General features: G+C 35.6%; 1 long non-coding RNA gene across 2 annotated transcripts in view; it reads right to left on the bottom strand.

The window, feature by feature from the left end:
• Positions 1–13,254, bottom strand: part of LOC113194185 (uncharacterized) — a 168,275-nt gene that overhangs the window by 151,614 nt on the left and 3,407 nt on the right. The gene's annotated exons all lie outside the window — the stretch shown is intronic.

The raw sequence follows: 13,254 nt of genomic DNA, 5'->3' as shown, positions 1-13,254 counted from the left end.
AAAGAGCAGCTGACTCACTGTTAAATTTTCGATGACGTGGTGTTGGCAGAGCCCTGCTCTGCGCAGAGCTGCTGGCCCCATTCTTCCCTGAAGGCCAGGAAAAGGTACAGGCACGGCCGGGAAGACGCACCCACAGATGAAGCTCAGCCAAGTAGCCCAGGGCTGCTCTTTTCTACTTAATGCAGATAAATACAGAATGTCCCCAATCCTTCCCTTGGTCCACCTCCAGTGCCTACAGATGGTTTTGTTGGTGGAAAGACAACAAAGAATAATTTAAAATAAATAAATAAATAAATAAAAATAAATAAACTCTTTTTTCCCTTTTTTTGCAGTATTGGGTAAAAAATAAAATGAAATGAAATAAAAACAAAACCCTGAGGCCTCACTCATGCTAGGCAAGTGCTTTACCAACTGAACTACTTTCTCAACCCTAAGTGACTTATTTATAACAGGCGACCTTGAATTCAAGTGAAAGGAGGCCAAATTGCTGGGCTGAATTACCCAATAAGATGCATTTATTCAACAGATATCTTTTGAGTCCTTGTTATTGAGAAACAAAACCAGCAAGCATTCTTGTTTTCTGTAACTTACATTCTTAGAATGAAAATCTAAATCTCTATGTAATTAATGAAATATATGCAAGAATGATGGTTTCTTTCCCTGACATAAGAGCTTCTTCATATTTATTAAGATCTTCATATTTTAACATTTAAAGAGTGGCAATGTAATCAAATGAAAGTAACTGAAATAAAGATTGTGGCATCCTAGCCAATAAGAAAAACTAATTGGGTTACTTTCACTCTTGCATAGTGCAATAAAACTCCTCAAAAACACACATTACCATGAAAAGCAAAATTTAGAAAAGTTCATGATTAAGAATCAAAATCTATAAATCATCGTATTCAACTTTTTTTACTCCCATATTAACCTAAAATCTATTGGTTTATGATTTTAATAATATCCTAATAACTATAATCTGTTGAACACTGTGTGCCAAGTATCATGTTAATATGCATTAAAAAAATTAATCCTCACCATAAGCCTTTGAGTCAGGTCTGGTTATCTCCATTTTGTAGATTTGGTCCAGCACAGAGAGGTTAAGTAACTTGCTCAAGATCACACAGTTCTGCATCCAAATTCAAACCCAATTTGCCCCGCAAGTCTCTGTTATTAACTAGTAAGTTAATAACAGATGTTTGGAGAAATCCCCAAACATCCCTATGGATCTGTCATAGATTATTGGTAGGAAAAGTATCACATAGTGGTTAAATGCATGGATTTTGGTGTCAAGCATTCTTGATTTGCATACTGATCCTACTGCTATATAGTCAAATAGCACTCACCTCACTGAGTTGTACCAGGGATTATAGGATAATCTGTGTAAAACTCACAGGACAATTGTTAGCTCTTAACTCTCAATTAATGTTAACTATAAAATTGGGACCCTAATATTTTCATCATATGGTTGTAATGGAAATTAAAATGAAATAATAGATAGAGTGCTTAGCACACCATGTGCCTGGTGTGTTATAAACACCAAAGAATAGAAGCAGGCAGGCCTATGCCAGACACAGGAACAGACATAGACAATACTACAAGTAGTAGATACCTCAAGTATTCATAGATGGTTTTCTCATGTGGGTTAATTTTTTTCTTCACTCTGTACCCATTCTGGCAACTCAGTTGTTCCCTGGAACACATATCCCAAAACTCCAGTTTTGTTTTTTTTTTTCAATAATATTTTAAAAGGACTAAGGGACTAGCCTGGGCCAAGCTGCGAGTCATGACAAAAGCATGTACATTCTGGGATCTCAGCCTGCTGTTCTATTTTGCTCTGCAAAAGCATGACCCTAGAACACCACTAAAAATAAGCAGTATAGACATTAATATGCCCTACTAAAATAAGTGAGTACATTATGATCAGGATTTCATTGTGGCTCAGAATTGTAACTCTCCTTGTAATACCTGGTCAAATTAAACTGAGAAAACACACCTTAAGTAACCTATTTAATCACGGTGTTATTAATCCATTGGTGGCGTCATCCATTTTTCTTCAGAAGTGGGATGAATCGAGGTTCCCAAAAGGGCTGGAGGAGGGGGTGATGATGCACTCTAATAACACCCAGCAGTATATGATTCATATAATACTCAGTGATGGGGCTGTCAGGATGTGCCGCTGAATCACAGTGATAGCAGTCAGCACCCTTCAGGCAACACCCAAAGGCTCTGAGAGTATCTAAGTATTCAAATCATGGTGCTAACATGAAACACAAAGAGGTTCCTCTGCTCAAGAGATTTCACTGACTCTGGCACAGGCCACAATGGAAGCACCAATAAAACAAAACAGCAAGATGAGATACCATCAAGATTTTTCTGATGACTATAGCCCTAATATCCTCAGAATGGTGAAAAAAAAGTGGCCCCATGAAGCCATCACCTGAGGCCTGCCTAAAATCTCAGAGTAAAAGCTGTCAGAATCCAGATTTATATCAATTTTAAATTTATATCAAACCATCCAATGATAAGTATTAGGGATTATTTTAATTTAGATAATAGCAATGACTATGCTTTGGGGTATCATTTCTTTTATTTGTTTGTTTATTTTGTAATTGTAAATGGATAGAATACCTTTATTTGTTTACTTTTATGTGGTGCTGAGGACGGAACCCAGTGCTTGACACATGTTCGTCAAACACTCTGCCACTGAGGTACAGCCCCAACCCTGGGTATCATTTCTTTATTTCACTATTAGATCAAATAACAACAAGTCCTGATGTAAATATATTTAACCTTTCAACTGTGATATGGAAAGCCAAAGTACTAGAAAAGCATCTGAAACATAATATCTCCATTACAAATATGAAGTATAGCCCCTGAAATGAGGGGAAGTCTTAGATGGAAAATAAACCGGGTAGATGAAAGATGTGAAAGTCATATTAAAAACCCAAATTGGTTGATTCAGTGAGAAGAAAAAGATGGGTGCACTGGCATCTCTAAACCAATGAGAAGTGCCCTGGAATTTACCATTTTCCACTAGTTGGACTAGCATTGTCTAAGCATCTCACTGTCAGTTTCATTGTCACAGAGTGCAGAGAGGTAATGGTACAGAGCCTTGAGGGGGGAGAAGGAAAGTGCTAGCTTCTAAAACAACTGGGAGAGGGGAAAAGAACACTAAAGGGACAATATGGAAGATAGGACAAGAACAGTAAAGCAGCAAGCAGGGAAGCAAGTAAGTGATGAGGTTTCAGGGGGCTGGCGCTGTTGCTCAGTGGTAGAGCACCTAACCAGCATGTGCAGGGCCCTGCGTTCCATCTCCAGCACCAAATCAAACAGACAAAACACCCCCAAACAAAGCAAAGACAAAAAAATAAAAGACTATAGGCTTTCTGTCACACGAATCTGGCTTGAAATATTTCTATAAAACAGGACCGACAATGTGTATCTTGAACATTTAATGAGATAATATACAAAAAATATCTAGCAAGTTCTTAACTACACAACATACACTCCAGGTTAAAGAAATGAGAGCTGTTAGTATGAGCGATAAGAAAGCAAGAATGATAATTCAGGGCTAGTTTCAATGTGCCAGTCCACTAGAGTCTGAACATTTTCTAAAACCTAATGATAACAATGAAGCACATTTCTACATCTGGATTGCTCTCTTAAAAGGCAAATCTTATTATAAGGAGAAAGTGGAGGTTAATTTGGCAAATTCACAAGGGGCCTATTTTTTATTATTTCATTTGTAAATTGGGATGAAATAAATACTCTAAGGGTTAATTTCATCGGAAGTAATAAAAAATCCCCGAAGGTCTTTAATTATATATTTGGTAAGATTCCAAATACTTTCTGAGCTACTGTATTATTTAAGCCTTTAAACTACATACTTAAAATAAACATTTCTACAGGATAAACTGACATAGCTTTTCAGCAACCTGGTAGCTTGAGGGAAAAAAGAAATGTTGAGTTACTGTTATGGATATTACAGACATAAAGGACCTAACAACCATGGGTGGTATTATGGCTGCTTTCTGGTTCTGGTTTGGATTTGTGGGTATTTATCTACTTTGGGTTCTGATTTGAACAAACTAACTGCAAAAAAAATTTTTTAGATAATCAGTAAAATATGATTATGGATTTGATATTATATATTAAGGGGGGAAATGTTATGTTTTTTGTTGTGATGATATTATGGCTATAAAAATGCTCATCTTTTCAAAAATTTGTGCTGAAGAGCGTAAGTGTAAAGTGTACTCTCACAGACTGTTTTTTTCTTCCAAATACTTCAAAAATGGGGGAAAAAAACCCCTCATCTTTTTGCAAAGATGGCAAAATCCTGATAACTAGGAAGTCTGATGATGAATCCATGATACTTCATTGTATTCTTCTCTTTAATTTAAATGTTTTATATCTTAATATGGTAAACTATATGAAAAGCATTTGAAAACAAGGCAGTTGATTTTATCCCAATATTTTCATTTATTACTAGGAAATAAAAATTCAATTTATTCATATTTACTTTTTTCCCCAAGAAGTTAGATTACACCTTGTCTTTATATTCTGTCAGAAGAAATATGATGTCATGATCTGAAATTTACAGTACTTACAATTTCAAAACCTCTACACTTTTTTCATTTGAAAGATGGAGACTTTTGATGTCATTAGAAAATCTGGCTCTTACTGAAGAAGTTTATGTACTATGAGAAGTTCTACTAAGATTTTAAAAGTATTCACTTCAAAATAACATAGATAACCAGTAAAGCATATTTTCTATTTCAAGTAGAATAAGACAGACTATTATATCTATTCTTAAACTGATAAATTTATTCTTCAATGTATGTAAAATGCAAAGAAGTTAAAAACCAGGATCCTAAAAGTTCATTTCTGATTTTTAAATTTGGGAGACAGGCCTCTCCTGATCTTTAGAACAAACCTATGTTTTTATTTCAACACTTATTTCTAATGTTCCTTTTTGGGGACAGAAAAAATCATCAATAGCCTATTAGAAATGTGCAAAATAGCCAGGTGCAGTGGCACACACCTATAATCCCAGCAATTCTGGGGATGAGGCAAGAGAATCTCCAGTTCAACACCAGCCTCCACTATTTAGTGAGGCCCTAAACAAATTAGTGAGACACTGTCTTTAAATAAAATATAAAAAAGGACTGGTGATGTGGCTCAGTGGTTAAGTACTCCTGGGTTCAATCCCTGGTACTAAAAAAAAAAAAAAAGGAAAAAGAAATATGCAAAATATGCCTTTTTTGTTTGTTTTGTGTATGTGGTGTGTGTGTGTGTGTGTGTGTGTGTGTGTTAGTATGTGATATTTGCTTCTAATCTGAACCTAGTTTAGTTTCTTCTTTCTGTTCCTTTACCATGACTGAACTATTTGGGATAATTCTGCAGTCATGACTAAATATTTATAAAAGTTCATAGCTTTTTCCTGGGTTCTTTCATGTGGAATCACCCTTCTTTACCTTCTAGCTTATCTTTTGAGCCATCCTCTGTGTCTTTTCTGCCTATGGTTTCATTTCCTTTTTTTAATCACTCACATACTGTTTCCACCTCTCAGCCTCATTTTAGGATAACTTCTCTGCCCATAGTTTGGCAAGAGAAGAGTGATCAGTACATATTTCTAGTCTGTGAAAGAAAATGCTGTCAGAAAACCTGTTGAGGAAAAAAAATAATGACTAGAATAATACTTAGAATTGCATTTTCCAAGTGAACACACAATAATAGCCATACAAAATTAAGATTAAAATTAAAAAAAACAATTTTTCTTAACTAAAAATGCTCTAAGCTGATATAAGCTGAAACAGTTTAAATTGCATATGAATGTTTACTAGGAAAACACTACCCCACAATAAAAGATTTTTATACTGAAATTTGGAGTTCTCTTAATATAAGAGCTGTCAGTATACTCATTGTTCTGGAATTCCATCTCCAGCACTGCAAAAAAATAATTCTTTTTCTTTTAATTCTACACTGTAATGTAGCAAGCTCAAAACCAAACTACAGATCTACGTGAAATAGTGCCAATATTGTTCTGTTTTTAAGTAACATTAAGATATAGATTTATGCAAAAGAGATATATATTTATTTTCAATGTATTATAAAAATATCAAAATATAAGAGCAGATATTCAAAAGCTCCTCATATCAAAATCTAATCAAAATGGAATAGCTGTAAAAGCTATTTCCTTTCCACCTATTTTTGCATAACATCCTGATTGACCAGCTGCAAAACTTTTGATATGCTTGAGATGGTAATGCTAATTTACATGGCAGGCCTGTTTTGGATTAGTCATTCTGTACAGAAAAAAAAATGTGTCCTCAAATGTAGGTAATATTTTATGCCAGTAATTTCATTAAGTATTTTTTTTGTAATATCTGACACAAGCTGAATTCTGCTTTTCTGTCCTAGGGCCAGTCAAAATATTCCTCTTTAATAACCCATGGAATAGAGCATACCTAATTCTGCAAATCAAAAAGTCTAAGAAGGGATGAGAAATCACTTATCATGTTCCTCTACCTTAAAGTTTGAATTAGTGGTAAATAAAAATATAGCCTGTTTACAAAGATCATCAAAGATGAATGTTCTGTAACTTCAGTGACTAATTCCTCCTTAACAATCATTTTCTTCAACCTGAATCCAAGGCATGAGTTTATTCTAATTTCCTTCACTGCTAAGCAGAAGAGTCACACCCCACCTTTGTCATCACTGGGGTAGACTTGACATTCTCAGGGCGACTGTCCTGAGTTGATCTGAATGCTCCAGTGCTGCTAAGGCATTTATTTCTTCTAGAGTCTCAGGTACTTTCTGTGTACAAAATCTTAACTTGTTCAACCTCCCTACAGCTGTAGCTCTGGCCTGAGCACTAACCTGTCTTGATTCCCTGCAGAACTCCCTCCCCTCTTACACACTCTTCACAGTTTTACATTCTGATATTTAATATGTGGAGAACTTTCATTTTATGTTTCAGAGCCGTCATCTTTGCGATCTCTTTATTCTCATTATAGGCAAAATTTCCTACAGGTCGGGGATTTTTCACATGGAAATACTGTTTTATTTTGTTTCTTTTTTTCTTTTATTCCAGTGACTGTTTTCAAGAAAAAAAGGAGAACATTCAGGCCCTTCTGATCTGTGACTGCTGACTGTAACTCAGTCCTGAACACTGTAGGAATCCCAATCATGCCTTGGCTGAGGGTACCAAGTATTTCGTATCCACTCCAGTTGCTTAATGTTGAGAATTGTACATGTTCATCTGTGAATGCCAGCCCGTGGCTTTGAGTTCTTCTGAAATCAAATTCCCCTCACAACTTAGGCTGGCTCCAAACAGCAGAGATTACTCTCTTAGCACCTTAATTTAATGTACTCTTCTTTTTCTCTCCTTTCTCCTATTTTAAGCCTCTTGGTTCACTGAAGTATAATTTCTTTTAAAGTCTTGCCTCTCCCATGCCAATTTTGGTCAGTAGGGTGTGGGTCCCTGGGTGCACCAGGGCATATTTAACATTTGTCAGAGTTCCAGAGAGAAAACACTTGATGTGTTTTCTGCTCTGCTTTACATAATAGGGCAGCCCAGCAGCATTTGGAGGCTGTCATCAGTAAGCGGCCTTGGCTCCTCCTGGTTCAGAAATTACTTTTACTCTCCTGTCCTTTGATCTCTGAGGGTCTTTGAATACTCACCAAGATAAACACTCCCACTGCTTTGAAGAGATTAGCACTATACCCAGCATTCTTAAAAAGCTCTAACTAGTCCACTCACATAATGACATAACTGAGAAAAATAAAAACGTCTTGAGTAGGAAAGGTACTGAACAAGGCCCCAGGGGAATTTCCACTGTCCTGCTGCGCCAATGAGACTGGCCCTGGGGTACCCCAAGTTGTTTTAAAGGAAAGGAGTTAAAATACGTTCCAGCATTATCATTTTCATTACATGTAGCATTTCAGTAAGTTCTTATATTACATATATTGTCTCATTTAATTCACTATCCATAAGAACCCAGAGAAAGAGGTCATTACTATCTTCCTTTAAGAGATGAAAGAGATAAGGCTCACAGAGGAGGTGTGTAGCTCAATGGTTGAGCCTTTGCCTGGTATGCTAGCTCAAATAAGCTAGGACATTAAGGCACAGAGGCTGGTGAAGGAAGGAGCACTGCTCCATTCATGGCAACAAGAAGTAGAGAGTTGGGGGGGGGGATGGATTACAGGGGAGGTGAATTCTTCCAAGGCAGCCCCCAGTGCTCCACCTCCTCCAGCCATGCCCCACCTGCCTGTGGTTAACACTGTTAATCCATTCACATTAGGATGGACTGGTTAAGTTACAGTTTTCACAATCCAATAGTTCTACCTCTGGAATATTCCTGTGTTCACACAAGACCTTTTGGGGGACACTTCATGTCCAAACCATTACAAATTTTAATTCAATTTCTTTTTGCATAAATATTTCACAGGAGTAGTTTGAAATGTCATAATGCATCACATTAAAAAGCACAGATCTGCTGATAGAATTATAGTGATGCTGAGATTGATCTTTGAGTGCAGGTAGAAGGAGCCCAATCCTTCTATTGTAAAGTTTCCAGCAAATTTTATCCTGATGATTTTTAGAACCAATTATCTCAATAGTAATTTTGTACTTTTATCATTTATTTCTACATTTTTTTTTTTTTGTATCAGGGATTAAACCCAGGGGTACTTCACTACTGAGTAACATCCCCAGGCTTTATTATTTTTTATTTTGAGACAGGTCTGGCTATGTTGCCTAGGGCCTTACTATTGCTGAGGCTAGCCTGGAACTTGTGATCCTCCTGCCTCAGCCTTCAGAGCCAATGATAGTGCCGGGACCACCAAAGGTGGTTTATTACTTTATTCTTATGTAAAGAAGAATTTTGCTTAGTCAAATACTGTTACTTAGATATTAGCTAAACAATTTGTATCAGAGATGCAGGATTTGTTTTAATTGCATAATTCCTTCCCTCTAATTACCAATTTCCAGAGCAAGAAGTTAGTCTTCTGGCTGCTTCTAGAGTGACCAAAGGTTTTTGTTTTTAATTGTTTTTCTTTTAAAAAATTCCTGTTTAGTCACTTGGATTTTTTAACCTTTTCTATATTCTTTTTCCTTTTGAAAAAATAACTCATTCGATCTGTTTGAGTAAATTGTGGATATTTTCTTCTTCTGATGTGCAAATTGTCCCAGCATGGACAATAGAAGTCTTTTTCAAGCTGACTGTTGTGTCCTTTTCATGCAAACAAATTAATCTAGTTTCCTTTTTTTCCTGGTGTGTACACAACACACACACACACACACACACACACACACACACACACACACCCCAATCTGTCAGTCCCATTTCAGGTTGGAATTAGTCATTTTTCAAGCATCTGATTGATGGAGGTTGATATTTCCAATGAACCATAATTTCAATACTGTCTGTGCTCATTGCTTTGGGGTTATCACTATTTCTAATTCTTTTCAGTATTCCAAACCCAGGAAATGTGTAATTCTTTAAAATGTGATTAAATATACATAACATTTATCATCTTAACCAATCTCCAGAATGCTTTTCATCTTGCAAAACTGAAGCTTTGTATCCCAGAAAATAACAATTCCTTATTCCCCGAGGCCCTCAGCCCATGACAACCATACTTGTTATTTTCTGTTTCTATGAATTTTCTATTCCAAGTAACTCACAAAGGCAATTGTATAGAATTTGTCTTTTGGGGGACTATTTCATTTAGCATAATATCCTCAGGTTCATCCATGTTGTAGCATACATCATAATTTTATTCTCTTGTAAAACTGAATACTATTCCAATACTATTTTATTTATCCATTCATCCACTGGTGGATACTTGAGGTACTTTCACTATGTAGCGTTGCATATAATGCTGCTATGAACATGGGTGAAAAATATCTCTTGGAAACTTTGCTTCAAATTTTTTTCAGTTATTTGAAGAACCTCCACATTGTTTTCCATAGCCATTGTGCCATTTTATACCCCTATGAAATGCATAAATGTTCCAATTTCTCTGCATCCTTGTCAATACTCGTTATATTTTAGGAATTTTGTTTTAAAAGCAGCCATCTTAATGGGTAATAGTTTAAGAGGAAGAAGGGTGGGTGATTTTACTTTAAATGTAAAGGGAAGTAATGTCATCATGTGTGTGTGTGTGTGTGTGTGTGTGTGTGTGTGTGTGTATATATATATATATATATAAATAAATAAATAATATTGTGTTAGTCATACAAACACCTAAGATATGGTCACTGCCCTTAAGAAAAAAATCTTTAAGGTGTCTGATGAAAAATATGTAACTGACAAACTTTGAATGATTTGATTGAACAACTTTATGCCCACACACCTGGTATATAACAATTATAATCTGATGTCATCCTTTGTATGTATATAGATGTATATGATTGTTAGAAAAAATGAGTACCTAATAGCAATCTCATGCCCATCCAGTTCTGTGTCAACTAAGACGATAGACAAGGAGTAACACACAAATGAAAATGTCACTTAATTACTTTCATAAATGCTGATATGGAAAGCATGGCTTACAGATTACTTCTTTTTCTTGAACACCAGAATCAGATCAGTTTGCCATAGTGGAGCTCAATCAGAGCAGACACTATCTTTGCCAGCGCTGACCTCAATTATTGTGGCCTCAGTTTCAATCTGTGTTCTATAACTTAATGCAGCATGTAGTTACTATTGCATATAGTTATGCAGTGTAGCTGCTCCTGTCTCAGTTTCCTTGGCTATAAAATGTGGATGATACTATAATACTTCACATCAGGGATTATAGCCCAACATATCTTGTATAGCTTATTTTTATTTAAATCTTTTAACTATTTTAGTCCATGGATATATTCAAATTTATTTAATCAATTACAGACAAATTTCTTAAAAGTAATAATTCAGTTTCCCATATTCCATGTACTAGGTATTACAAATCAGCAACATTTATGCATTTATGGGTAAAAAAAAAAATATATATATATATATATATATATATATATTTTCCCAGTGCTGGGGATTGAACGCAGGGCCTTGCATATTCTAGGCAAGCATTCTACCACTAAACTACATCCCCCTGCCTTCTTTTATTCTGAGATAGGGTTTCTTTAAATTACACAGGCTGTGCTTGACTTTCCTTCTTCCTACGTCATTCTCCCAACTATCTTGGATTATAGGCAAGCTCCACTTGTACCACGCTACTGATAAAATTTTGATTGAAGTGTTTCACTTCCAAGAACAATATTCTGATGTCAGAAAAAAAAAAAAAAACAGTATAGCTGACATTTTAGGCATATGGAAGTTTTTGGAGAATTTATAACTAAGGAGAATTTATTTTATAATAAAAGAGAAATGGGTAGTTTAGGAATATGGTATAAACTTAGATAAATGAAGGAGAATCAGGCATACAAAGATATTAAAGAGCTAAACCATCAAACCTTTCAGACTAAGATTATTTCATTCTAATTACAATAGAATAACACAATATGCAAAATTTTTTCAGTTTAAAACATTACCCAGCTGGCAGCTACAAGCAGTTCTAAATAGGGAATTCTTGTGATCCTAGAGGGAAAAACCTATGACATCAGCCAACAACCATGTAGAAATCTTAAAGCAGAGTGTCACAAGGCTTGTTTTTCCAAATGCTCTGAGAATATTGTTAGAAAATATGTTTATTTAGAATTCTCAATTCATTAAAAATTTACAACAGCTTTTAATTGATTTTTAGATATAATATGAAGGTATTTGAGTCTCAGTGTATTAACTGGAAATTAATTTGTGTTGATTTGATTTTGGGGGAATGAACCCAGGCCTTACACATGCTAAGCATGCAGTTTATCACTGAACTAAATCCCCAGCCCCTAAATTGGAATTTGGGAATTAAAAAAAAAATTCTAATTTCTCTTTGAAACTTACTTTACTTTGAAAAGCAAACAAAAACAGCAATCTGTAGTTGCATGATTTGGTTACTTTTCCTGTTCTTCCACCTACAGGTTCAACAACATGCTGTGAAAATCTTATTATAACAAAATACTTGGAAGTACAAACTGATGTTTTGAAACTTGTTTCAAGTAAGACTAATCAACCTATGACTTAAAATTTCAGGATAATAACAAAGACATTTGTTTAGGCATTTAGTCCAAAAAAGGGACTGATCGTGTATGTGTTTAAAATAGTGGTTTCTAATGTTTTGGGGTTAAGATCCCATTAAACCCGTGTATCTATCTATAAATGAAATTTTGTTTACAATTTTAGGGGTTTGTAATATCCCATTTATAAGCATGGAACAAGATCTGGGTGGGGCAAGAACTCTGTCTTAGATAATATACTATGAGGATTAAACTGAACATTGTGGGGGTGAGTGCAGGGAAGATGGTCTTGCTTACCTATGTTTCCTACTTTTTAACGAAACTGGCCTAAATCAAGCTGTTCCTAATTCAAAATGCCACTGCTGATTTTTCTCTAGATACTCAAGTACTTAAATTAGGAAAGAAATGTTGTTTCATAGTCACTAGCTATAACCCGTTGGTACTCATTTCCTGTACTAAATGACCCTGGTTCCCAAAAATAACTGCAGTGCTATTTAACTGCTTATATTTGGCATATTCTTTATTCTTATTTGGGAAGGCACATTCCCTTCTACAGCTGAAGAAACTCAGTGTTTGAAAAGAGCTGCCCCAAAACACTCCTCCCTCAGGCACTTAAAAATGTTCAGCATCTGAATGTTGGCAAGGAATGCTCACACCCAGTGGAAGCTGCACTGTGTGGACTGAACGAGAGAAAAAATGGGACACTATATATGGAAAACAGGAAGCTGAGCCAGTGGAGGCAGCCTTACTCATTAGTGACCCACATTCAAAGCTATAATCCAGCCACTGTTAACTATCTAGAAAAGGAAAAGACTTAATGGCTAGCCTAAACTATAAAGGACACATTACAAATCCGGTCAGAATGTTCTGCCATTTTCCACCTTACTTTTAGATAAGTTGAGAAATGAAGCACTAGTTAAGCCCTGTACTTTTCAGGCTGGTCAAGTGCACTGAAATACTATACATACTCAGTTGGTGGCTGCCTTGTAGCAAAATTAATTTTCCACGGTTTTTTAGGCAGAGTATTGAGGGGTGGCACTAAAGGGAAGCCCTGAAACCCAAAACAAAAAGTTGCAAAATAAACAAACTTCCAGTTTCTCTGCATTATATGACTTTTTGAACATTATACATTTGGAGACAGAAAAAGG

This window comes from Urocitellus parryii, chromosome 9 (genome assembly GCF_045843805.1).
Source record: "Urocitellus parryii isolate mUroPar1 chromosome 9, mUroPar1.hap1, whole genome shotgun sequence".
Classification (NCBI taxonomy): Eukaryota; Metazoa; Chordata; class Mammalia; order Rodentia; family Sciuridae; genus Urocitellus; species Urocitellus parryii.
The sequence above is the reverse complement of the archived record's forward strand: the minus strand, read 5'-3'. Positions and strand labels throughout refer to the sequence as shown.